The following is a 27,166-nucleotide window of genomic DNA, read 5'->3' as shown; positions in this document are numbered from 1 at the left end:
AGATTTGGGAGTTTTGGAGTAGGTGAAAGGGATGGAGGGATTAAGGTGGTTAATGTCATGACTGTTAATGGCATTTGGAGCTGAACAGGTCAAGGAAGGGTAAGAGGCTAGCTTGGAGTGTCCAAGAAGATGGCGTTTGCTGGAGGAGGAGGAAGAGGATGGTGGGTGGGAGCCACAATTGAAAACATAGGTGTAGAGGTGGCAGAAAAAGAGTTCAACATCATGGCACGTATGGAATTTGTTGTCATGGGGGTGTAGTAGAATGAAAGTGAGTCCTTTGCTATAGACTGACTGTTCATCCTCCCTAAGGGGAGGCTGGAACCAAGTGTAGAGCTGGAGTTGGGAGTAGAAGTTGTCTCTGGAGTGGAGTGTCCATGGGAGAGGTCATGTCATCGGTGGTGATGTTAGTAGTCATGTGACTGCTAGTATCCATGGAGGCAGCATAGCTGACGGTATTGGTGGAAGTGATGTCAGCAGTGGTCGCAGGGGCTTAAGTGATGTTGTTGGAAACATTTGTGGAAGCTGCAGCCATGGGAGCAGTGTATTCTGCAGCAGCTGTGGAAGTGATGTTGGCAGTGGCTTCCGCGGAAGTGACTGCGGCAGTGGAGGCAGATTTAGCGACCTCGTGATTAATGGCATCTGGAGGATTCCAGTGGAGGCAAAGGTTGGGTCTGGAGTGTTCAAGGAGGGCTGGGTTTGGAAGTGAGTGAGAGAGAGTTTGGTGTACTTATGCTCCTTTATGTCTGATAAGGTGGAGAAAAAGCTTTGGTTGAGGGTTGGATCCTTCTGAGGGTGAAGAATAGAAGAGATCCTTTGCAAGTCTGGAAGAGTGAGGCTCCAAGCTGGGGCAGAGCTGACTATAGTGATAGTAGATGGTGGTGCATAGCTGCAAGTAAGGAACCAGAGGGTGAGCCATTTCTGGAGGCTTTGTGCGTGCTGTAGGTAGCGGTTGTCCCAGTTTGGCCCAAATTTTGATGACCTGAATGTTGTCTGGAATCCATGGGGATAAGTCAGTTTCATAGGCAGATGCTGATGAAGGCGACATGGCTATAGTAGTGGGATTGTCTCAGAATGTGGTTGAAGAGTGTCAGGGAAGAGGAGATGGCTGGGAGGTTGCTGTTGGAGAAAGACGCTCTTGCGCTGGGACAAGGAAAACCTTTCAAGGTGAGCATCCTAGGAAGAGGCTTCTCAGTAAGGTTTGCAGCACCTAGGAGGTAGTGAGGACTGCAGATGCTGGAGGTCAGAATCGATAAAGTGTGGTGCTGGAAAAGCACAGCCAGGTCAGGTAGCATCTGAGGAGTAAAAAAGTCAATGTTTTGTGCATAATTCTTCATCAGGACAGATTAAACTTCTTGAAGAGGGCATGAACAAGAGCAAAGAGCTTCATTTACCATTTATGATGTGGGTGCATGTTGATATATCAGAGGCAAGTACTCGCATTGGAGGTCAACCTAGTATTTTCATATGGTACACTCTAATCGGTCTTAAACTCTCCTTTCTGTCTCAGAGGTAGGAACACGACTAGTGAGTTATTAACTATTCTGACCAGACATGAGCACTGCACACCATCCCAACTTTAAGTTTCGAAACACATTTTAGTTTCCATTACTCAGGCTTGGCTGAGGTCAGGCTTAAGTCCTTTACCCTCTAACTTAGGTGGGAATAATACCACTGGTTTAAGGCTTTACTATTTGTGGTTCAATATTACAGTCTATATTCACAACAAGCTATCACAGTTCTAAATTAAACTGTCAAAGCTTCGAGCAAGATGCAGAAAAAATCATATCCTGAATAGATAATTTGATTGTAGACATCATAACCTAAAGAGAAATATTATTGCACTCAGAAGCTGAAGGAAGATCTGGAAAAATTATTGTAGAATTTAAGACATTTCAGTTGGTTTTGTTTTTACTTGATAAACAAGATCAAGTGAATGAATTACTTTTCCTATTTAAAATATTGTAAGGGACAGTCACATTTTAGGCAATTACTTAATTAATGTGGGTACACACTATTGCTTCAGCTAGTTTTTTGAGCAAAAGCAAATACTACCATTTAATTAATAGCTTTCAGAATAGGGATGAATAAGCATCCAGTAAAGAATGTGACTGAAAAGGATAATGAGCTATTATATAACAGGAACATGAGAGACCGTTTTCCCTGTAGTACTTCATTTCTGATGCACATCAGATGTGCATAGCAAGAAATTGTTCATTCCCAACCCTTAGCTTTCAGCCTATAAACGGAGGGGTCTTGTAGCACAGTGATGATGCCTCTACTTGTATACCAAAGTGCACAGGTTCAGGATCCACCTATCCCAGTGATGCGCAATAACATTCCTGATCAGGTTATTAGGAAAATATCTTCAGCCCGTTAAAATAATTGAATTTCAATCACTGGTGGTGTACACTTCCACAGTGTGTACTAACCTATTAGACAATGAAAGCCAACTCAAAATAATAAAAAATCAGAGTAATGGTTATAAATTGTGTTGACGTTTGATCTGAGAAACATGACAGTAAGTTTATTTTAATTTCTGTGAACTGACAGTGGAATTTTTAATTGTTTGAAACTATTTGAAAATTACTTTTGACAGTCTGCATCAATTGTGATTTTCTAGAAAATAAGAAATATGGGTCACTTTGACCTGACAGGCTTTCATCTGGAAGCAGAACTGACAAGAAGGAAGCTGGGATATAAGCTTGATTTGGAGAGCAGCGTTCTGAAAGGTAGTGCTTCCAGATAAACCTGTTGGACAATAACCTGGTATTGTGTGATTTTTAACTTGGGACATAAGCTGTCTTTCTGGCAGACAGAAAGAAAAGCTGTCAATAATGCAGAGCTGCAGAAGAAGGTGAGGCAGTGAAGGCCTGTTTCCCAGGAGCTATGCTTTGATAGTACACTTAAACAAAACAGAATATCCAAAAATGGGGTCAGAGGAGATATTGTGAATGGAACAATTTAACTACTGTGACTTCATTTTTGGCAGAGTCGACCATTTAATTATTCTCTAAGTGTCAGAGCACAGTTAACCAGAGTCTTCTAAACATTCTCGCCATAGCAGTAGTGGATAACCTTATTTTGGACTTCTGCTGACATTTAATGTTGGCTAGGTGCTTCCCTTACTATCAGCTTGTTGCTCAACTGTTAATCTTTCCAGTCATGGTTAGATTGTAGAGTTGAAAAATGTCATGCTGGAAAAACACAGCAGGCCAGGCAGCATCCAAGGAGCAGGAGAATCGACGTTTCAGGCATAAGCCCTTCTTCAGGAATGATTAGATCGTAAGCTCATTCATGAAGTACATATCCACATACCTCGATTTGTCTTCTTTCAATATTATGTAAGGTCAGGATTTTTAGAGTGGTGTGATTTCTGTTCTAAAGTGACAGTGGAGAATGCATTGTCAATTCTACAAGCAACATTAATTCCTTGGAGATAGGACGTCAGTCCCTCACTTGCGAGTTTCTGTGGTGATGATATTTCCTGTTTTTTTTCTCAGAGAGTGGTAAATGGGTTCCAAGTTGATGTGTTTGTTGATAGAGTTCTGGTTGGAATGCCATGCTTGTAGGAATTCTTGTGCCTATCTCTGTTTGGCTTGTCCTGGGATGGATGTGTTGTCCCAATCGTAATAGTGTCCTTCCTCGACTGTATATAAGGATATTAGTGAGAATGGGTCATGTTTCTTTGTGGCTAGTTGATGTTCATGTATCCTGGTGGCTAATTTTCTGCCTGTTTGTCCAGTGTAATGTTTATTAGTCAAGATGTCAATCTGAGTTCAGTTCAATTACTTATCGACGCTTGAGAAACTTCAAATAGACTTAATAATTTCTTTCAACAGGGTTAAATTTGTTCTTCACATGTGGAATATTTGGAGTCTTATTTGATGACTACAATTTTCCCACTTTCTTAGGATGTAACCATTGTATGCATTGTTCCAGATTTGAAAAAAAAAGTGTCAATACAAGTTCTAAATTCATGCATGTGATAGACATGATGACAGTAAAATCCTGCCATTTACAGGTGACGTGTTTCCAGAGAATGTCACAGTCAGTGATTTTTGCAATTGTTGGAAATGACTGTGCAATAAAGTCTCATGCACATTTTTACTTCAGGACAATTGCAAATGAGCAAACTTGGAGTCACACAGCAGTATTGCACTGAAAGGCTAATTTACAATGGGCAGGAAAGCAAATGATAGGACTTCCCTGTAGCTTATCCACCTTCCACAATGCTCATAAAGGAGTAGCATTGGACTTGTTAGGTGCTCACAATTCTATCTTTAAATAGGTTGCTTCCAGCAGCATTCTGTGAATCTGATATGAAAGATGGAGCAGGAGTAGAAATAAATCTCCTGTGACAGAGGAAATTTGCTTGCTAATTAAAATTGGAAATTAGAATCACTTGCAAGGGTAATCCATTGGTTAATAGACAGAAAAGGAAAGTGATACTTTCATCCATTTCACAGTGAGCTACAAAGTAGAAACACAACCAACCAAACTGAAAATTGTTCTATGACCAGATGAAATTTCAGCATATAATAGAGTTCTTTACTTCAGGTTGATTTTGTTTGGCCTCAGTTGGAGTTTCTTCTCCCTGCAAGGCACTGCTAATTTGTGTAATTCACCTCATAAATTAATAAATGCATTTTGAATAATTCTGAACCTGACAGTGCTAGTGTGTCTAAAAGGAATAAACTGCCAGATGCAATCACTATCAGCTCACTGATGCAAAGTAATAAATAATTTACACAAACTGTTATGTGATGAGTTATAAATTGAACGTTTCCACCCTCGCCAGGTATCATTTGCTGCATTTATAATATATTTTGTGCAATGAGCCATTCAAGAAGGCAGGTCTTTGGTTCTTCCTGTTTATCTCATTGACACAACATGTTTAAAACACAATACATTATAGCTTCCATTTCCTTTTAGAGCATCATTACACATGTAAAAGTGGGGTGCAACTAAACTTTTTCCTTTCGGTTAACCAGGGAGGTGACAAGACATTTTAATATTATGAAGTAAAATCTGAAGCTTTTACAGTTACAACCCTAACTACTCTGACAAAGATCTTTGGGAGCTATACCTGAACTGCTGTAGTCCTCAGGGACAACATGTCTGTCCTTTTAACAATATAATCATTGGTCTGTGACAGAAAATATTAATTTCAGGACATGGAATGATTAGTGAGAGGGCAAAAGCTCTGTTCTGCCTTGAAGCCAAGTTGGAAATTAGGTGAAAAATCATGTTTCATTAAAGCATACAAAGAATGTCGAAATGTGAAGTCCCACAAAGATAAATGATTGACATAGCTAAATAAGTTTACAAAGTGCTAATACAACTGGCTTAAGTACTCCACAGAATGTTCTGAAAAACAGTGAGAAAGTTCAACAAACCTAATCTTATATATGATATTAGAGTTTATCTTTTTTAGAAATGCAGAGAAACTGACTTCACAACAAGCTACAAAGTTTTGAAATACTTAATCAGAGAAGTTCTGCCTTTCATTTACCAAGTATCAACTAGTAAGCAGTCCAAACGCTATGAGATGCTGCTTACTAGGAATGGAAAATGGAAGTTGTTGCATATGCAGATAAAAAAGTTTAATACATATACCATGGTGAAATTAATGGAATAGAAAATTATTTAAGAAAATTTCAAACAAATCTATGATGTCGTTATGGACTATGATATTGCAGTGTAAATGAAAGATTAAATGCCCCATTGGACAGTTGCTGAATAAGTTGGATTTTGATGGGACATTGTGGTCCAATCTACAGAATATCTGTGCCCAATTTAGAAAGAATGATTGAAAGATTATTGCAAAGAGTGATTCAGGTTGCAGTTAAGCTAATTGCTGAACATCATGATCAGCAGGAAGTTGACTACTTGCCGGAGAATTATGTGTCATAGAATCTGAGAAGTCTATAGTATGGAAAAAGGCTTTTGGTCCATTAAGTTTGCACCAGTCAAAACAGCCACCTAATGATTCCAATCCCATTTTCCACACTTGGCCTATAACCTTGTATGCATTGGGATCACAAGTGGACATCTCAGTACTTCTTAAATATTATGAGAGTTTATGAACCAACATACAGGCAGTAAATTTCAGATTCCCACTACCCTCTGAGTGAAAATTATTTTCTTTATAAATCCTATAAATTTGCTGTCTTTTATGTTAAATCTACACGCCTGATGAACATCCATGTGTAACTCTTTGTACCATATTCATGACTAATGCATGTGTTATCAACTGTATTGCATTGTTAACTGGTATTTCTACCAAACATAATGAGGACATCAGTATTCAATTTGATCTTTGAGTTGCTTGTTATTTTTCCTGTTGAACTGTCGAGTCTTTTGTTTAGGGTAGAAGGTTATCAGTTACATCTTACTGTAAATTTTTGCATTTATTTTCTTTTTCCCTGTCTATTTCTGTCTAAGTTGAAGTACGCTCCCACTTCTCATGCCTTCACCATGTTTTCAAATTAAAGGTCTTCAAAAAGGCCAAAGGCAGTTGCTGTTGAGATTGGAAACACTGACATGAAGATCTAGATCAATGAAGCACAGCACCACAGAAAACAATCGCATCACAATAAGGTAACACAATTTAACAACTAGACAATCTGCAAATCTGAGCCAAGAAATCCATTCACCTGTACTACTTCGGTGTGATTTAGCTGTGCTTCATTTAAGCCAGGATCCGATAAGTTGAATTGATTATTTTCTTTGAAATCCTTAAAGCTTAAGTTTACTAAGGCACATTTCAAAGGGATAGCGTGTCTATATTCATTCAGCACAGCTTCTTGTTCTCTTCATGCATTTCTACATACAATTGGTTACTTAATCAAATCAGTAATGTAACCAATTCAATTTTAAGATGCCGAAGTTATAATGTGTTTAGAAACTGGTCTCTGAGGACTGTAGTCAGCAAAACAAGAACATATGTTTTACAACTTGCCAGCATTTCCAAATTGGACTATGCGACACTGATAAACATTGAAAGCTGCTGGAATGGATCATTTAGATAAAAGGTGAAGGAAAGTTGTCATTTAAAGAACAAAAAGTTAGGAATAGAATGAAAAGAATGGAGGAAGGGGAACAATTTAGGAGGACAAGTTAATATTTGCAATGTACATTTAATATTCCAAAGTAGATATTTGTAGTTAAAGCAATTACAAACTGAGCATCATGACCAAAATTAGATCTGCTGGACAATATTTCTAAGTTCAGACTTAACTGGCAATTTTGGTGTCATTTCAGACCAAATTTAAAAGTTTCAATTCAAATATTTCCCATTGAACAGTGAGCTCCACGTTTGAAAACATTCTTACTACCACTATCAGATTCCTAATGAAAAGAATGGAGGAAGGGGAACAATTTAGGAGGACAAGTTAATATTTGCAATGTACATTTAATATTCCAAAGTAGATATTTGTAGTTAAAGCAATTACAAACTGAGCGTCATGACCAAAATTAGATCTGCTGGACAATATTTCTAAGTTCAGACTTAACTGGCAATTTTCGTATCATTTCAGACCAAATTTAAAAGTTTAAATTCAAATTGAGCAGCAATTAGGGGTCTAAATATTTCCCATTGAACAGTGAGCTCCACGTTTGAAAACATTCTTACTATAGTGTTAGCAAAATATTTCTTAAGCTAATAATTAAAGGAATTTTCCTCTAATAGCTGGTCAGCCCTCATTTGTGAATCAAACAAAAATATTTAACATATAAATGCAACATTAAATATATCAAAATTTGTACAGCCCAGTCCAACACTGGCGTCTCCAAATCTTAAATACAGTAGCGCTTCGACTTACGAACTTAATCCGTTCCGGGACCCGGTTCGCGAACCGAAACGTTTGCAAACTGAATCAATTTTTCCCATTGTTCGGATAGCGTAAGAATGCTTGGATGGCTGTTCACAGTGCACGCGCCAAAGACAAACTGAATGAGATCACGCGGGGCCCGAGATTCAACAAACGCATAGCAAAGCAGAACAATGAAACCACGTGGTCGCACACTGGCTTTTTGCATTCGTACCTTGAATTTCGTACGTACATTGAAGCAAACTTTTACGAACAATCTTGTTCATAAACAGATTTGTACGTGAACAGGGTCATTCGTATGTCGAGGTTCTATTGTATATCAAATATATAAAACAACTACATTAGGTATCTGAAAGGAGAAAATGCTCGAAATGGTCAGCATGTTTAGCAATATCTGTATTAAGATGCTGTGGACAGACATCTGCTGCCTGACATGCTGGGCTAGATTTTACTGAGCATCATGGTTTCCCATTACTTCATCCAACTATCCCCTAGTTTAAAGTTTAGTGGGGAGCTTCCTCATATTGTTATTTAAAGGCTAATTGAACAATAGTAAGCCAGAGGCTGGATCACTGCCCCTCCGATAACTGCTGGCTACCACTACCACTATCAGATTCCTGAAGAAGGGCTTATGCCCGAAACGTCGATTCTCCTGTTCCTTGGATGCTGCCTGACCTGCTGCGCTTTTCCAGCAACACATTTTCAGCTCTGATCTCCAGCATCTGCAGTCCTCACTTTCTCCTCGAAGATTTTTACCACTATCACTACCCAAGGCCAAAACACCTCTCAGAAAATGTTTATACTCTTCAATGACAGATAGAGAGGTGGCACAATAGATCAATGAAGCACAGCACCACAGAAAACAGCACCACAGAAAACAATCGCATCACAATAAGGTAACATTGGATTTTATCCGTGCTCCCCGTCCCCCCAAGCCCACAGCCCACTCCCAACCCACACCACCGCAGTATTTAAACCTGTTGATGGAGAAGTGGAAACCTAGCCAGGTGACAAAAGTGAGCATTTATTGTGTGCTTTTTTCTTCAGATTTCCAGCTTCTAAAGTACTTTTCTCTTACATTATGCATAAGTTTTAAGTGCACGGGACTAGTAGTGACATATCCAAATGGATCTGCATACATTTTCCAATGATGAAGTTGTTATATGAGAATTGTCTAATAATGAATGGCTCATCAGGGATTGATTAAAGCTTAGTATTAGTATCTTTGAAAGAGGGAACCGCATTTTAAGCTGCAAACAGAGTTGGTAACAATGAAACTGATTTCTATGGATAAAGTTTGCAAATCCATAGCAGACAACATCCTGGTAGAGTCACAATATTATAAATACACTATACTTGAATTTCTTAAACGTGAACTCTCTTGAAAGCAATGCACACGTACAACAGTTAGAATAAAATGCAATGAATAAAAATAGTTCTGTAAATGTATATTAAAGAAAATAATGTACCATACAAAGAATTAGGTTTTTGTTGTCAAAGTCATATATTGTCAGAAGATTCGTCTTCATTGTGACAATCAATAATTCTTAGATCAAAAATCCACTCTGGGATGAAGATCAATTAAATGGTATTGGAGAGACCATTGGGAAGACTACATCCCAGTACAAAAGTAACATCTGTAAAGCAATGTTGAGAAGTTGTCAAATTTGCACATCCTTTACAATTTCATTTCACAAAATACGCAACTTGTTTTATGAATTATCTACAAAGGCATAAATCTACCAAATGATTGACAAGCTTTCATCTCTTCCCACAAGCAAAGACAAGAGACTCTCTAAGGAATTTGGAGCACAGATAATGCTAAGGACACTGTTAAGACTGTTTGACACCAACTGCACAGCTTCACACATTATTTTCTGCAAATTATCTGGGCATGGATCCCCAGTGTCATTCTGTAATAAATCTATGGGTCACAGTCAGCTAATCAAGGCTTCTAATGGACAGACTTTCAATTTGTAGGACCACCTTCAAGCACCAAAATCACTGATGTGCGGCATTTGTTATAAGTTGTGCCTGTGGATAGTTCATTCAGAAAAGTGAACTGTCCACAATAGATTAGTTGGCAATATTGTTAATATTGTTACGAAGAGTAAGTTATCCCTTGTTAAGTCAATAATAGTTTCTTAGCAGCTTAGAATATAGCTCAATTTTTATATACACTGTCAATCAGTTGACATTTTAAATCTGTAACAAACAAAAATAGATTTTGTTGGAGAAACTCAGCAAGTCTAGTTAAATAAGAAACATGCAGTGGACAAAAAACATCTGATGATATGCCCCATGCCCTGTCAAAATAAACTATTGCTGCCATTACTGAACAAGAAATCTGAAAAAAGTGGTATTTCTATCAACTTATCTTCATCCTGCTCAGTAAAATCTATTTATAGGCAGGCCTTGTGGTATCCCCAATGTCTTACCTCAGCAGATGATGGGTCATTCAAAGTGGGATTACAGACAGTAAAGTTTGCTGTACTTCCAGGTTGCTCATTTAGCACTGAATTTAGGGGTATCGGGGAATTCTTAACTCTGTATCCAAGTAAGGGAATATAGTAGTGGGGGCAAGAATTTAAGGGCTGTGAGATGACACAGGTTTAAGTAGGTTTCATAAGGAGTAAATAGACTAGTTGGTCTTCCAAATATAAATCTGGCAATTATCCCAACAAAGTGGGCGGCACGGTGGCACAGTGGTTAGCACTGCTGCCTCACAGCGCCAGAGACCCAGGTTCAATTCCCGCCTCAGGCGACTGACTGTGTGGAGTTTGCACGTTCTCCCCATGTCTGCGTGGGTTTCCTTCTAAGGGGTAAATGTAGGGGTATGGGTGGGTTTCGCTTCGGCGGGGCGGTGTGGACTTGTTGGGCCGAAGGGCCTGTTTCCACACTGTAAGTAATCTAATCTAATCTAATCTAAGTATAAGTAAAATGTTACTCAGGTGACAGGATAGTTCTTGTAGAAGGGAATTGCAGTAAAAATAGCAATGATGGCTGTCACTATTCCATCAATATATAATTTCATTTATTAAAGAGGAATTCTGTGTCCTTCAGTAAAAATAACTTCAGATCTACAATAGAAGAAATAAATTAAAACAATTTTTATTAAAGTTGGCAATAAAACATGTGAGGAATGGAAGGTAGAAATAAATTTCTTTCTAATAGATTCTGTATTATCAAACTGAAACATATTCATTTTGGAAAATAGAACACAACAAGCATTGTTCCAGTTGATAGTAAAATCCCTCTAGCTCAGGATCCCCTAATGCAGTACTTTGGATGTCTTTATGCTTATTTATGGATCTCTTCATAGCTTCATTCCTTATTAAACCTAACTCCCCATCTGGTCCTACTTATGTCTACTATAATTTCTACAGCTTTTGTGGTGCAGTGGTAGTGCCCCTACCTCTCGGCAGGAGACCTGAGTTCAAGTCACATCTGCTACAGAGATGTGTAGTAGCATCCCCAAACTTCAGGAAATAGAGTGGAAGACTATATCAATGGCGCTGAGGTGGAGATGGTTGAAAGCTTCAAGTTATCAGGAGTAAATATCACCAACAATCTATCCTGGTACACCCACGTTGATGCCACAGTCAAGAAAGCACACCAACAACTTTATTACTCAGAAGAATAAGGAAATTCACCATATCCACACTGACTCTTACCAATTTTTATAGATGCATCATAGAAAGCATCTTATCTGGATGCATCAAAGCTTTACATGAGCGAAGACCGCGTGAAATTACAGAGTTCTAAACACAGCCCAGTCCATCATGAAAACCAGCCTTCCATCCATTGACTCTGTCCATACTTCCTGCTACCTTGGGGAAAAGCAGTCAACATAATCAAATATCCCACCCACCCTGGTTATATTCTCATTCACCAATTCCTTCCTTGGGCAGGAAATATAAAAGTTTGAAAACGTATACTAACAGATTTAAGAACAGCTTCTTCCTCACTGTTATCAAATTTTTGAATGAATCTCTTGTATATTAAAGTTGATCTTTTGCTGCGCCTTCTCTGTAGCTGTAACACTATATTCTGTTTTAGTACCCTGTGCACTAGTGTAGGTTAGATTCCCTACAGTGTGGAAACAGGCCCTTTGGTCCAACAAGTCCACACTGACTCTCTGAAGAGTAACCCACCCAGACCCATTTCCCTCTGACTAATGAACCTAATACTATGGGCAGTTTAGCATTGTCAATTCACCTGAACTGCACATCTTTGGACTGTGGGAGGAAACTGGAGCACCCGGAGGAAGCCCACGCAGACACTGGGAGAATGTGCAAACACCACACAGACAGTCACCCGAGGCTGGAATCGAACTGGGACCCTGGTGCTGTGAGGCAGCAGTGCTAACCTCTGAGCCACTGTACCGCCAAGGTATGGTTTTCCTGGATAGCACACAAGACAATATGTTTCACTGAATCTTGTTACTTGTGACAATAATAAATCAAATCAAAACATGTTGATTAGAAAATATTAACTCTAGCTTCTATTGAACCATTCCTTTTCACTTTGCCATACAACCACACTGGGTCTACTTTCCTGAACTTTCTTCTTAAATGTTTCCCTAGTTTCACTGCCTATCTGTAAGAATCTTCTCAAAACATATCTCTTCAAGTGTGGAAACAGGCCCTTTGGTCCAACAAGTCCACACTGGCCCTCTGAAGAGTAACCCACCCAGACCCATTTCCCTCTGACTAATGAACCTAATACTATGGGCAATTTAGCATGGTCAATTCACCTGAACTGCACATCTTTGGACTGTGGGAGGAAACTGGAGCACCCGGAGGAAACCCGCGGACACTGGGAGAATGTGCAAACTCCACACAGACAGTCGCCCGAGGCTGGAATCAAACTGGGACCCTGGTGCTGTGAGGCAGCAGTGCTAACCTCTGAGTCACTGTACCGCCAAGGTATGGTTTTCCTGGATAGCACACAAGACAATACTTTTCACTGAATCTTGTTACTTGTGACAATAATAAATCAAATCAAAACATGTTGATTACAAAATATTAACTCTAGCTTCTATTGAACCATTCCTTTTCACTTTGCCATACAACCACACTGGGTCTACTTTCCTGAACTTTCTTCTTAAATGTTTCCCTAGTTTCACTGCCTATCTGTAAGAATCTTCTCAAAACATAACTCTTCATCTGTATAACTCACTTCTTCCAATACTTTTATGCCTGTTTGACATTAGCTCTCCCCTTAGATTCTGGAAGCACGTAGAGAAATTGTATTATTTTACAAGAGGTTGGGTCGAGTTTTTGCATCAATGTATATGGCAGTAGAGAGAGGACACTATACCCTGTCCAGACCTCATTTGATTCTGACTGAGGTCAGGTTAGAGTGTTTAACAAAAAAACAGTATTGCGTCAATCTAACAAATTGTGTCATCTCATCATCATTCTTGAAGTCTCAATATGTTTACAGATTGTGTTTGTCCAGTTGTCTGAACTACCGTGCTTGAAATGCAGCTCACTTTACCAAGGAAAATGGAGCTAAGATATGGATCAGTCATGGATGAATGAAAGAATAGCCTCGATCATTGAATAACTGAACAGTTCATCCACTACACTAACATCTTCCATCCCAACCTCAAATTCACCTGGACAGTCTCGGACTCCTCCCTCCCCACTTTCTCCTCCTAACTGACTCTTGTTCCTATCTTGTAATGTTTTTTTCGATTAAATAGGTAAGATGTTTTACTTCCACTGCAAATTTTTGAAGATAATGTTTGAGTGAATGAAGACAGCATTTGGAGAGTTTTTTTAAAAAGTGTCCTCTCAATTATTGTTGAAACGATAGCACATTAATTGCAGAAACCTTAAAGCAATGATACAAATGGCACAATTTTCCTTAGTATACAGTAGCCTAAAGGTCACTGGGCAGATCGGTTAACTCAGTAGGCTGAGTTGGAAATGTGTTGCTGGAAAAGCCCAGCAGGTCAGGCAGCATCTAGGGAACAGGAGAATCGACGTTTCGGGCATTAGCCCTTCTTCAGGAATGATTCCTGAAGAAGGGCTAATGCCCGAAACGTCGATTCTCCTGTTCCCTAGATGCTGCCTGACCTGCTGCGCTTTTCCAGCAACACATTTCCATCTCTGATCTCCAGCATCTGCAGACCTCACTTTCTCCTCAGTAGGCTGAGTGGCTGCTTTGAGATGCAGAATGATGCCACCAGCATTACGTTCATTTCCTGTATCAGTTGAGGTCATCCTGAAGGTCCCATCTTTTTGGCCAAACCCCATGGCTGAGCTGTAGTGATTCTCAGGTTAAATTAACTACCAGTCATCTCGCTTTAATGAGAGAACGGTCCCGTGGTCCCATGGGACAAGGGCAACTTTATCTTTTAATGTCATTATTTAAAGGGTGGTCACCAACAGCATTTGTCAAAGTAGAACCAATGGGAGCAAAAATGCAGCTACCAGCTGCTGATGTCCTGCTTAATACCCAATCATTGTTAAGCTATGGGCTGTCTTAGGAAATGAACAAAATCAATTGTCTATAAGGGAAAGAAACACAGTAAAATTGCTGAATTAGGCATCCTGGTCCAATTCATCTTGTGTACTTCAAATGGAGTTCCAATGTGCACAGGACTGTTCACTTCCAAATATTATAGGGTTTTTTTGCCGTATTTTTCTTCCTTCTCAGCAGGGCACCAACTGGAGTGCTTACTTTGCAATAGCTAGTTAGAGATTGCTGTATTAAATTAGGTTAGGCCCAGTGTCCAACCACCAGAGACCCATGTGTCTATTCTCTTCATGACAACATGGCCTGTTTTCCGGAACAATCTGATTCCTCGGCCAATATATTTATTCAAATCAGAAAACATACACAGCTGACTACTTACGTTCTGATTTATTAAGATGAGAAACAAGCACCAATACAGTCATAAAATGTAACTTTAATTGTGATGCAAAGTTTCTTCATTAGCCATTCACTGAAACAGAAACAAACTGGCTCTTTGATGCAATTATTCTGAAACAATCTGCTTTAATTCTGTTTGACAATTTCTTACAAGACACTGTCTGCAATGTTGATTTTACATGAAGTCTGAAAAGACACACCACTAAGCTACATTGTCAGGACAACTCTCTATGTAATAGTGATTGATGGCAACTGCAATATATTACCTATTGCTATGAAATTCATTGAATTGCTAGATGAATAGAAATAAAAATTCAATTTGAATTTCAAATAAATCTGACTTCCAGATCAACTAAATTAAACCTTAGTGCTTATGTCATGTACTTGAATATTTTTAAACCACTTGACCCTTTCAATAGTCATAGTGCTTTAAAAACATAAATCTACTGTGACATTATTTGCTTTGCAACACTAAATGATAAACTATCTGATCATTAGATCACAACAAACTGTAGGTGGACATGTACTATGACAAGATTGCCTCTGAAAGCTTTCAAATGGAAGTATAAAAAGGTTTGTTTCAACTTACTTTGAAGATAATGTGTGACAAAGTTGCTCCTTTAGCGAAGTCGTTCTGTCCTTGGCTTTTTCTTCAGGCAGGTCAGAAATGACACAGACTCTGAAAAGTCTGGGGTTGAAGGGTTTTATGGCCACGTTGATTATAGCTAACAGACATTGCCTCAGGTAGATGATTTTCAAGTTTAAAAAAAAAGAACACTTGCACAATGAAAGGGGAGTGGCCAATTATCCCAGCTCAGCTTTTCTCTGGTTTGATTTGGTTATTAGCAATAGTGTGAAAACGCTGCTGAACCCAAAGAAGCAGGTCCAGGCTGACACTCTCTTTCTGTGTTTGATTTTACCTTTTGTGCCAAGGGGTGTTTATGGGGATTGTTGCAAGTGTGTGAAACAACATTTATTAAGTTGGGATAGTCTGTTGGGTTTTCGGATAGGATACATTGTTCGGTACTCTGTTCTCTTTTGTTTGTGTTTCATTCGGTAATCTTGTAAATAAATTCTGTTTTATTTAAAACTAAGTGGGTTGACCAGCTGCATCACTCCTGGAATATCCATGTTACACCTGTTGAAATCAACCAGCAAAGTTAGGGTCTGTGATACTTCCTTCAAATGTTTTGAGGGGGTCTAGCCTGGTCAATAACAAATGCAATTGCACAGTGCCAGTTTTTATGGAAAACTTAATAATTTGAAGGCCTTTTTTGCTCTTGTTGCTCAGGTACAGGGATGAGCTGGCTGGTGAGCTAAAATGTTATATAGATATTTACCTTTTTATAAAGACTTCCTCATGGGCCAAGCAATTATCTAAATGCATAAGTAAACCAATGACACAAACTGAAAAAAAAATTCTTGACTGAATTGTCAATGCTGAGGAAGATTCCTTCAGTCTCCACGTAAAATTATTGGGTCCTTCCTACACCTAAAATTGTAGTTTCCTTGATGTCTCATCTCTACTCCAATAACTTTTCCAGGAACTTTTTTTTTATAATGGCCTGCAACCATGAATTTCCCATTCCCAACTGTTGGGTATTGCATGTATGTTAGCTAGTAAATCTTATTTATGCCAAGTTCAAATTATCCCAACTTCATAACCACTTACCTTTCATTCTACTCTTTAATTGGTATATTCAAAAATGCCTTTTGGAAATCCAGGTATACCTCATCAACAAGCTCCCCATTATTTACTTGCCCAGTGACATTCACAAATAATCTAATTATAATGCTGTCTTCTTTAGTGATACATTCCAGCATTTTCTTGTGGACTGATGTCAGTTTGAACAACTTGGAATTTTTCTCTCTCTCTACCCTTCTTGAATAGAGGTGTTAAATTTGCTAACTTTGTGATCCTTGTTTTCAACTAGAGCATGTCACTTTCAAATTTAACATAGAATTCAATTACATTTTAATCACTTTTTCCCAGAGGACCATTTGATTCCTAATTAACCTGGCCTCATTACCAGCATCATTACACAAAATCAGATCTGAAATAGCTTTGTCCCTTGTTGGTTTCAAAATGTATTGTTCAAGGAAGCTATCATGATCGTATTCCACGAACTCATCTTCTAGAGCATTACTGTCAATTTGATTTATTCAGTTTTTATGAATATTAAAGTCTCAATTTTGTCTGAACCAAGATCCTTTTTTATGACTGTCTTCCTGTCACCCTATATTACTCATTCTTCTTCTCCATTTAGTCTTTGATATTAAAATGTTAAAAACCCTGGAATATATTTACTTCACATCCTTGATCACCTTCCACAAGTCTCTGCATTGACAATTTGGTCAAGTACGTTTTTTTCAGTTTGTGCCATTGGTTCACTTATGTATTTAGATAATTAACTTTACCTTTGGTACTATTTCTTTACATTGGCCAAACTTGCTGATGGACTCTTAAATCCCTCTGTTCCTTATTGTCTCACTCTGCTTGTCTTTGCACAACTCTTCATTCTTTTCTTGCCTTTAAGTTTCTCTTTAAATTTCAGCAGTTCCCTCACCTGACCTACACACCATCCCTACCTTTTAGAGATCTGTTCACACTTTGGTATTCAGACCTTTTCAATCATCATTGTTGCCACTTATCATGTTAGATAAGGGAACTCAGAAGACAATGGAAAGAATGGCAACAACCGTAAAAGATAATGCTCTTAGACTTTTAGCTACACAGGAGAGGAGGTAGATGTCACAGGAGGCCATGTCCAGTTCACAAAATCAGATAGAAATAATCTTCAACACCATCTATGAACACTCATGTCTCAGGAAGATTAGGGCTTTGTATCAGGTGGTACGAGATGTATGCAAGCTAATTGAATATGTCCTGCTGTCATCTGCATCTAGTGGCCACATTGTATCTATTGGTGCCCAAGTCACCACTTGCCTCAATGAATTTGGATATTAGTCTCTCTCCAAGACTCTGAAATTATTACTGTATCTCACAGTCAGTAATGTGACAATACTGCTACTTTAAGAGTTTATTTTGTTATTTTAGTTTAGAGAGGTTGGACAAGAGTTAATGAGCTGTCTGTAAGAAAATAAACAGCTTGTAAGGCCTTGGGTTTTCTTTAAGTTGGAACATAGAGGCAGCCCAGCTGGGTGTGGCCAGCTTCCACAGACTTGGCTTTCTAGATTTTTTTTAGTTTTTAGGTTTATCTTTAGGCATTGTTGATGTGGGCTTAAAGAAGAAGAAACTATCTTTTCCTTCTCTCAGTTACAGCTGGAAACTGGGGTTTCTCTCTGCTTCTGGGTTACCTGTGAAACAGATCTTTGTTTCTGAATTTTGTTTTTTGTCCAGGAGTGTGTTTATGGGATGTATTACACTGGAACAGTTAATTAGACACTGTATCGATTATTCTTGTAGTTTTCCAATAGAGTTAAATTATTTGCAATTCTTTTTGTTTTTGGTTGCATTTCAACTCTAGTGTTTAAATAAGTTGTGTTTTGCTTCATGTTGAGTAGTTTGACCACTTGCATTACATTCAGATAACAGCGTTTCACATTTTCCTTTTAAAATATGAAAACGTTAGGATCTAGGCTATGCAGGTGACTAATGCCTTCTTTGCAAGTTATGTGAACTTTGTCTGTGAATACACGAGTCAGAATGAGCTGGCACTCCAGTTAGCTACTTTGCCACAGGGAGGTACATTATTGATTGCCCAAGATTTTCCAGGAATGTTCAACAACCACAGAGGCTTCCAATCCATCAAAGTGAAACCGGTTTTAGCCACAAAGCAATCCTTATGTAGAAATACACAAAATACCTGAAATAGCTCCACAGAGGCTGGTATCCCTTCACTAAGCCACCCTTCATTTATTGGACACTCCTTGATACTGATCCAGCTTCTTCACAGCTAGGTCTCAGAGTGAACAGAACCTCTGACACTCCTGTTTCTTTTTTTTTAATCACCCGAGTGGCCAGTGACACGCACTGCCCTTACACTCCTTTTTTTTTCTTTCTTCTTTTTTTTTACTCTCAATAGGGAAAAACACCCAAGTGGCCAGTGACAAGCAGTGCCCTTCGCATCAAAGGGCAATGCTGTGTGATCAAAACAGTGAAGGGGAGGGTAGGGACTAAATCAAAGTAATCTCCTGTTTATTTTTTTTTGGCCAGTGACAAGCACTGCCCTTCCCATTCTTTTTTTTTGACACTCCTGTTATTTTTTTTTCTCTTTTTTCTTTTTTTTAATTTAACACCCACGCTACCACCTAAGTGCGGTAGTGCTTATTTTTTCCCCAACACCCATGGTGTGTGTGTGCAGGTGTGAGACACAATGAAAGACACAAAGTGCACAAATCTTTAACTCCTGTTTCTTTTTTTTCCATTTTTTTTCTTTTTCAGACACTTCTATTTTTTTTGGTTATATTTCTATTAACCCCCACACTACCGCCTAACCGCGGTAGTGCTTATTTTTCCCCCAGCACCCATGGTGTGTGTGTGCAGGTGTGAGACACAGTGAAAGACACAAAATGGAAGAATCTTTAACTCCTGTTTCTTTTTTTTTCAGTACTGTGTGAATCTCCTATTTATTTTCTTTTTTTTAAATTTAACCCCCACACTACCACCTAAGTGTGGTAGTGCTTATTTTTTCCCCAGCACCCATGGTGTGTGTGTTTTCATGTGAGACACAGTGAAAGACACAAAGTGCACAAATCTTTAACTCCTGTTTCTTTTTTTTCTTTTTTTCCCACCACTACCACCTGACAATCCCCTGATTATATATTTTTTCTTTCTTTTTTTCTTTTTAACAAATTTAACCCCCACACTACCGCCTAAGTGCGGTAGTGCTTATTTTTTTCCCCAGCACCCATGGTGTGTGTGTGTGTGTAGGTGTGAGACACAGTGAGAGACACAAAGTGCACGAATCTTTAACTCCTGTTTCTTTTTTTTTAGGGACTAAATCAAAATAGAGTTGGAGGGGACACTCTTGTTTTTTTTATATTAACCCCCACACTACCACCTAAGTGTGGTAGTGCTTATTTTTTCCCCAGCACCCATGGTGTGTGTGTGTAGGTGTGAGACACAGTGAGAGACACAAAGTGCACAAATCTTTAACTCCTGTTTCTTTTTTTTTCTTTTCTTTTTTTTCTTTTTTTTTATTTTTTTTTTACACACTCTCACACTGATCCAACTCTCAAGATAGGCAAGTTTTTTTTTACACACTCTCACACTGATCCAACTCTCAAGATAGGCAAGCACCAGACCGGCCAGTGACAAGCAGTGCCCTTCTCGACAAAGTGCAATGCAGGCTTGTTCATTTTTAATTTTTTAAAATTCTTTAATTTAACCCCCATACTACCACGTAAGTGCGGTAGTGCTTATTTTTTCCCCAGCACCCATGGTGTGTGTGTGAAGGTGTGAGACACAGTGAGAGACACAAAGTGCACGAATCTTTAACTCCTGTTTCGATCTGTCAGTTAGTGCTTGCTGATTAGACCAGGGTAACAGCCCTAATTAAAGAATATTTAATGAGGTCCACCTGGCTGACTTTGTTACTATCCCTACCCCTCTGAGTCTAAAGAGGTAGGTCACTGCTTTTATTTCAAACTCCTCCCAGGATATTTTAGCTCTGGTTCAGGTTCTTCCAACTCTGCCTCCAATGTGGGTGGTGTGCAACATACAGTAGCTCAACTCTTGTGCCTAAAGCATCTCAAAACAATTTCATTCTCTTCCTCAGTCAGCAAAGCTAAGACGGTGCAACATCCATCATATCAATCTTGGATTCCGAGGTGTCTTCAATGCTTGATGGAAATGGAGAACCCCCGGGTTCTGGAACAGTTGGAAAGGCAGTCAAGGAGCAAGGTATGTTTTGCTCCTGCACTGAGTTATGAGTTTACAGCTTTCATGCTTGCTTTTTCAGGACCCTTGCATCTACCCATATTTTATAGGTCAGTTGACCTGACCTTGTGTCGACCATGCCTCTTCCCAATGCAGGTTCCCACACCAAACTTTGTCCAATGAAGTAAACTGTCTTCCTCACTTATTAGACCCTGGCATTGACCTTCCTGATGCCATTTCGCCCTCCGCCTCAGGTCCAGGAAGGTCAGATTAACCTGGTATAGAGTCTTCTCTCCATTAGCAACTCTGTTGGAGCTATCCCTGTAGTTCTGGAGGTAGGTTTCCTCTTCTTTTTCTCAGGGGGTGGTAGATAGGGTCTAACTCGATGTGTTTGTTGATTGAGTTCCGGTTGGAATTCCTGGAAGCATGGAACTCTATCAACAAGCACATCCCTCAGGCATAGACAGAGAACACAGGGGGCTAACACCTTCAACATATTGTCCAGCTATCACCATTGTTAACAGCTAACCTGAGAATGCAACTTTTTTTTAAAAGGTTTTTGTGATTTACACATGAAATAAGTGAAACTATCATGGTGTTCTAACAGATGAAAGGCTTAACAGACAATCAATTTTTCAATGTTTAATTTCAGTTACATCACACTGTAAATTTTTGCTATAAATTCTGTGTGTTAGGATTGAGCCCTCCACTATCACCTGATGAAGGAGCGTCGCTCCGAAAGCTGGTGTGCTCCTAATTAAACCTGTTGGATTATAACCTGGTGTTGTGTGATTTTTAACTTTGTACACCCCAGTCCAACACTGGCATCTCCAATTCAAAGTTTAGCTCTTTCTATCAGATAATTGAATGGTGGATAATATTTAGCTTTCCTTATGTGACAAATGCCATTCAACTATAGGAAATATTCAAATTCCCTGATGGTGAAAGTATGTCAAAGTTTGCAGATGATGCTAAGACAAGTGGAAGAGCAAAGTGTGCAGAGGACTGTGAAATTTGCAGGGGAGCATAGCTACTTCAAATGAGTAGGCAAAGATTTAGCAAATGGAATACAATGTTAATAAATGTGAATTCATCCAATTTGGTAGAAATAACAGTAAAAAGGATTATTACTTGAATGGTAAATAATGTTGCAGCATGATGCTGTGCAGAGGAACCTAGGTGTCCTTATGCATGAATCACAGAAGGTTGGTCTGCAGGTACAGTAAGTAATTAGGAAGGCAAATGGAATTTTGTCCTTCATTGCTAAAGGGATTGAATTTAAAAGTAGGGAGGTTATGTTGCAGCTGTATTGGGTGCTGGAGTACTATGTGCAGTGTTCCTTGAGAAAGGATGTGCTGGCACTGGAGGGGGAGCAGAGGAGGTTCACTAGGTTGATTCCGAAGTTGAGGGGGTTGGCTTATGAGGAGAAACTGAGTAGACTGGGAGTATATTCATTGGAATTTAGAAGAATGAGGGGGGAGTCTTATAGAAACATATAAAATTATGAAGGGAATAGATAAGATAGATGTAGAGAGGATGTTTCCACTGGCGGGTGAAAATAGGATAGGAGGGCATAGCCTCAAAATTAGGGGTACAGGAGAATTGAGAGGGAACTTCTTCACCCAGAGGGTTGTGAATCTATGGAATTCCCTGCCCAGTGAAGTAACTGATGCGACTTCAGTAAATGTTCTTAACGCTAAGATAGGCTTTTTTGAATAGTAAAAGAATTAAGGGTTACAGTGAGAGGGCGGGTAAGTGGAGCTGAGGCCATGAAAAGATCAGCCATGATCTTATTGAATGGCAGAGCAGGCTGGAAGGGCCAGATAGTCTACTCCTTCTCCTAGTTCTTATATTCTTATATAAACAATGACCCATTATCTGTGACAAACACTTTAGGCATGCATGTATTTCAAAAAGTGCAAGCAGCTTTTCTATCATTGTCCCCATGTTTGACCAATGAACCACATCCTGTCAATTTGAGTGGGTGTCCACAATGACTAAGAACATTGAGCCGTGAAAGGACCTGCATAGTCAATGTGTAATTGAGCCCAGGATTTACCTGGCTATTCCCATGAATTACGGAACCTGCCGATGACAACTTTTGTCCTGGTTGGTATTCTGGGCATTTCCCCACCAACACCGCTTTGTCTGCATTCAATCCTGGCCATCGGTCATAACTTCTAGCCAACATCTTCATTTTGGAAACCCTTGGATGATCCTGGTGGAGTTCACTCAGTATCTGGTCGTGATCTTTGCTTGGCAGAATCACTTGGTTGTCCAAAATAATATGCCATCCTCTACAGTGATCTGGTCTCCTCAGCTCCAAAAAGACTTCGATTCAGGCTGTGGCCCATTAGTTTCCTCCATGAACACCGTCTGTTTTAATTTTGCCAGGAACAGATTCTTCTCCATCCAAGGTCTGATATTGTCAGCTGTGATTGGAAGTGTGTTCAGAAAACTTAAAACCATTCCAGACTTTTCCACTGGTTGTACTACTGGTGGTGTCTCTGCCAGTGAGAGGTGGCACAATGCATCTGAATTTGTTACTTGGCCTGGATGGTGTTCCAACTTCTAATTATATGCAGTTAGTATGAGAGTGTACTGTTGAACTCAGCCTGTGGCTATCAGTGGCACTGCCTCATCCTCTTTAAATAGACCTAGCAGGGGTTTGTGTTCTGTTATTAACACAAATTTACATCCGTGAGGGTATTGGTGGAACTTCTTGACTCCAAATATGACAGCCAAACCTTTCGTCTCTAACTGGGCATATTTACACTATACATTAAACAACGTCCTGGAGGCACATATTGTTGGGCATTCCTCTCCATTGGGCCATCAATAAACTAATATTATTCTGATACTGCATGGGGAGGCATTACATGTCAATACTAGGTCTCACTTGGGATCATAGTGTGCCAGCACCTTAGAGGACGATAGCTGTTTCTTCACTTCCCTGAAAGCTATGACTTGGTTGCGTGACCATATCCAAGGCTGACCCTTTTTAAAGAGTTGATACAAAGGTGCCTAAGCTCCTGGTCTTGTTGACTCTGTATCACTTGCAATACATCACTGGGGGGGGGGCAAACACACCTTTTTCCCAGATCACCTGGGAGAAACATCTAAGGACTATGTTCAAGTTCTCTAAGTGCTCTTCCCTGTTATTATCATGTAGATAAATAGTTACCTTGGATAGACCTTGTAAAATATTCTCTTAAACATTGCACAGGCTCAAACATCAGTATAAATGCTTATGGGTATTAATTATAGCATACTTCTATATGCATCGAACTACAATTGCAAGTATGCATAGCTCATGTCCAACGTCATGAAGAGCAGTACTACCAATACCGCCCCCCACCCCTCACCCCTCCACCACCAACCCCCAACCTCCACCGCAGCCATGCTTCCCAGTCAACATGCAGAATGGCTTTGGCTCCTTTAATAGTCCCCAGACCTTCCTGAAAAACATCCAGGTACTAAATTCAGACTTCATTCAAGGAGCCATTTTCTAATCAAAATATGTTGAGCCAATCTAGGTGAATCTCCCTCAACCAATTTCATCCCACTAAGCTTGACCTGGGTCTTTTACTAAAATCAGTGCTAATTGAACCAGCCGCTTGTCATAAGAGATCAGAACTAAGGTTGGAAGCTTAATCTGTAAAGGTTTCCCTTATAGGTTCTCAGTCTAGCCAAGATCTTGCACAAACTAACCAGTTAGAGTCCAGAGGAAATTTTGTTAAAAACTGGTTCTGCAAACACTGAAAAGCTTGCGCCATTTTAACACCTTATAACCAGACATTTATTTTGACTGGTTCTGATATGGATGTTGCAAAGAAATTTAACTGTTCCAAATCAGATTAGGACTTTGCAGGGTGTACCCTCTTCTAAATTCCAGTCTGTATGTTCTTTTCCTCAATTTAGGTAAAATGGGATTCTTTTGCTATCTCGAGTCTGCATACCAGCAGCAACCACTATGGTTGGTCAGCCTGGATCCTGATGAAAATTTTTATTGTTCTGGGTTGTCCTGGAGTCCCCCTGTTCAGGATTTTTCCTGAGTGAAGCTATGCAATTGTCCTCACTCAAATGGTGTTCACCAAACTCAGTCAGACTGAGAGTGTCCACTTTCTTTGGAGTACCTTGTAACTCATGTATTCCACTTGCTGCATTTTCCAATGATAAAGCCATTTAGTTTGAAGTCCAGTTTGGCTTCAGCTATTAGGCACTTTTGCATGGTCACGTCATTAATCCCACATGCCAAGCGGTCTCTCAGCATCTCATTAAGGGTTAAACCAATGTCAAATACCTCTGCCAGTTATCTTAATCAAAAATCCACATATGGTTCTCAGATTGCAAGTAAAACTTACAGCATCTTAGAATGAGAGGAAGTTTGAGGTTATAATATTCCTTGACAAGTGAGTCAACTCCTGGTGCCTCAGGAATGTTAGGCTCCTAATAACCAAGAAAGATTTTGGTCCATAAGCTGTCAGGAGAAATACTCATTCCTTTTCATCTGCCCCAATGTCATTTGCCCAGAAAAAATAACACATTCTTTCCACGTACTGGACCCAGTCTTCAATGACAGGATTGAACAAGTCAAACATCCTAAATAACAGCATGATGCCAGAAATGCTTACCCAACTCAAAGACAGCTCATGCAACTGAATTTCTTCTCTTCTTGCCACTAAAATATCTCCATCGAGGCTGGTATCACATCAACAAGTCACCCTTTATTTCCATGTGGAATGTCATTGACACTGATTCAGCTTCCTCAGAGCCAGCTCTCAGAGTGAGCAGAACCTCTGACACTCCTATTTATATCTGTCTGCCAAGACTCTCTGATTAGATCAGATTAACTGCCCTAGACAGGAAACTCATATTCTATGAGGTCCACCTAGCTGACATCGTGACAGTCACTACAATACCAAATGATGATATGATGCTTTTATTCTCAGATCCTCAGAAAATCCATCCTCCTTCCTGTCAGTGCAACTGAAAGCATGATTGGTATCTGGTTGCTCAGACACAAGGGATGCCCTCTCAGAAAGTGCAAATGTGAGGAATTAGCCCCTGGAGCACTGTAATGAATCCCATATGACCACGATATATGTCATCGAGCAAACAATTGGCATATTGAAGATGCGCACAGATGCCTAATCAGATTTGGAGGCATTCTTCATTCCTCATTCCTCATAATTTCAACAATGGTCATGGGAGCTGTGTGTGGAATAGTATTGAACTATAATGGAGTCTGCAACTGTTAGAAGAGCAAAGCATAGAACACAGAGCCTCTCCAAAAGACTTATGACAGGGAGAGAATGAAAAAGGGAAGGAAGGTATGCAAGTGAAGGCATACCGACTAATGTATTAACAGTGATGCACAAATTACCTAATGGAATGATTTCAATACTGAAATATTCACTTAGGTTGGACTGCTGTACCCATTCCACACCTATAGTTGTAGAACGTTACCTATGACTTCCAGAATTGTAATTAATTATTGATTTTTTTTTCATGAGAAAGCATGGATTTAAAAAAAACTTGAAGTGTGGAAGCCAAATTTAAACCTGGCCAGAATATGCAATTTGCAATTGCAAAGCTGGAACAAGCAGTATTCATGTTTCCAGACCTTGGACAATCAACTTCCTGTCAAATCCAGACAGGTCTGGGACTCCAGACCAGGAGCTAATGGCCACATTGTTCAGAATGAACCAATGTTTATATCTCCAGTGAACCTGATTTGTTGAAAAATGCCATGCAAACTTGGTGGCACACAGCTTAATAAGAGGCCGGAGGCAGAGTGTGACAAGGATACCATGTGACAGTTGAAAGTTCTGCAACCTCCAATAATGGAAAAATAATAGCTTCAATGGATCTTTGCTACCCCTGCCATGTGCTAGTATTGGTCACAGGCTACAGAATCTTTGAGAAGGGTTTGAAGAGATGAGTAAAAGGCGCAACCTAGAGCCTCAGCTCTCTGTTTTTGGCACCTTCATCAGTATCTTGAGAGGCACCAACTTGGTGAGATGAGCCAAATACCAGAACAAGCCCTGGATGAGAGGAGAAGCACAACTTGACCACAAAAGAATCCTGAAACATCAACCAATCCTCGAAGACTGAGGAACAGCCTGTCTTAGTCTTTTTGAATGGGTATTACCAGCCCTTTCAAACAAACAGTTCAAACACAGTGATGGGAATCTGTGGAGAGGGTGCAGCGAATCCTCGGATGTGTGTGTCAAACGTAGATCGCTAATTCTCAGATTGGTAACTTAGGCATTTACAGTCAGAGAGTCATAGAGATGTACAACATGGAAACAGACCCTTCGGTCCAACCTGTCCATGCCGACCAGCTATCCCAACCCAATCTAGTCCCACCTGCCAGCACCCGGCCCATATCCCTCCAAACCCTTCCTATTCATATACCCATCCAAATGCTTCTTAAATGTTGCAATTGTACCAGCCTCCACCACATCCTCTGGCAGCTTATTCCATGTACATGCCACCCTCTGTGTGAAAACGTTACCCCACACGTCCCTTTTATATCTTGCCCCTCTCACCCTAAACCTATGCCCTCCAGTTCTGGACCCCCCCACCCCAGGGAAAAGACTTT

The sequence above is a fragment of the Chiloscyllium plagiosum genome, chromosome 6 (assembly GCF_004010195.1).
Source record: "Chiloscyllium plagiosum isolate BGI_BamShark_2017 chromosome 6, ASM401019v2, whole genome shotgun sequence".
NCBI lineage: Eukaryota > Metazoa > Chordata > Chondrichthyes > Orectolobiformes > Hemiscylliidae > Chiloscyllium > Chiloscyllium plagiosum.
Note: the sequence above shows the minus strand (reverse complement) of the source record.